The sequence below is a fragment of the Ambystoma mexicanum genome, chromosome 5q (assembly GCF_040938575.1).
Source record: "Ambystoma mexicanum isolate Mex_15411 chromosome 5q, UKY_AmexF1_1, whole genome shotgun sequence".
Taxonomy (NCBI): Eukaryota; Metazoa; Chordata; class Amphibia; order Caudata; family Ambystomatidae; genus Ambystoma; species Ambystoma mexicanum.
Window position 1 is genome coordinate 475,676,544 of NC_090933.1, and position 1,469 is coordinate 475,678,012.

General features: G+C 47.7%; 1 pseudogene; it reads left to right on the forward strand.

The window, feature by feature from the left end:
• The first annotated feature begins 271 nt into the window (after positions 1 to 271).
• On the forward strand, positions 272 to 1,145 carry LOC138498593 (myeloid-associated differentiation marker homolog; annotated as a pseudogene).
• Positions 1,146 to 1,469: the final 324 nt, after the last annotated feature.

The following is a 1,469-nucleotide window of genomic DNA, read 5'->3' on the forward strand; positions in this document are numbered from 1 at the left end:
ATTTTTGTGTTTTTGTTCTGCTTATTGGAAATATCCCACATTCAATCCATGACCCAGAAAAAGTGTTTAAAATTCAATGAGGAACATTTAATGAATATACACTAGGAAGCAAACCTGGGTGGGTGGCCCATACGATGTTCTTCACTTTATTTCCAAAGCAGCGTTGAATTCGTTTATTTTTCCAGTTAAGACAAGCCTGGATGCCCGCCGCCATGAAAGAAGGACCTCACTTTCCGCCTCTCTGCCCAGTCAGAGAAAGGGTACTTCAGCAATGCCCATGCCATGGACTACCACAGTGACGGGCAATAGCCATGTTGTAACATCACCGGTTGGCATCCTCTGGCTCCTGGAAGCCTTTTTCACATTTGCGACTTTCAGTCTCGTGGTGCACCAGAATGCCTCAAGGCGTCACACTGGTGGCTGGTGCATGTTCTCTTGGTGCTTCTACTTTCAAGTCACCCTGGCCATCCTCATGGTGGAATTTACCAGGCTACAATTTACAAGAACGTTCCCATTAACTTTGCCGTGTATGTGCCTTTCTGCCTCAGTGATCTACCCCCTGTACATCCTTCAAGAGAATCATGTTGGCCGCAGTGAGACAAAAGATTACCAGATTGCTGCTACAGTGTTCTCCTGCCTCACCACTGTGGCATATGTTATTGAGGTCTCCATGGCACAGGCCAACCTAAGGGAAATGGCTACAGTCCCAGGGCTTCAGAAAGTGGGGGAGTCCTTGATTTCCTGCACCATCTTTGGATTTATCAGCGACCTTGTCTCCTATGACAGCTTTGATGCACTGAAGTGGTGCCTGGCTGTCTACATGTTTCATCCTCTCTGTGGTTGTGATCACACTAGGTTTGAGCAAGTGCCCCGGTGGGCTGCCCTGTGCCCTCAACCATGTCCTAAGTGACTACACCCTGCTGGCCATTCTGATGTATGCTTAAGCAATCATAACCTGGCCTATATTAAAATTTGACTCGAAGTAACATGGCAAACCACACAGACCGTCCTCATGCCATAGCAATGGGTATGCCGCCTACTTTTGGGACAAGCTGGTGGCTATTGCAGTGCTAACTGCCTTAAAGATATATTTCTATCTGATTGATCTGGTTTACTCTGCTAGATTGATATTCATCAAGGTATAACAGCTGCAGCGTTTGAGACCCATATGTGCCCACCAGACACCCCTCCCTCCCCCTGGTCCCCATGGTCTGTCCCAAGCAGTCACTCCTCGCCAAACCACACTCTTCTTTGCTTTCCTGCTTGCTGTAAGCCTCTTCTGACTGTTTACTGTTCATTATCAAGATTACTCTGGGTAACCAGAGTGCTGCTGCACCCTCCAACAAGAAGGTGTGGGGGGATGTACTTGATCTGAGGGAGAGTCCAGACACTTCAGCAGAAGTGTAGATGCATGGGAAGCTCTTGTTTGAATAGAGACCAGAGTCCCAGCAACTTCTGAACAAAATAGG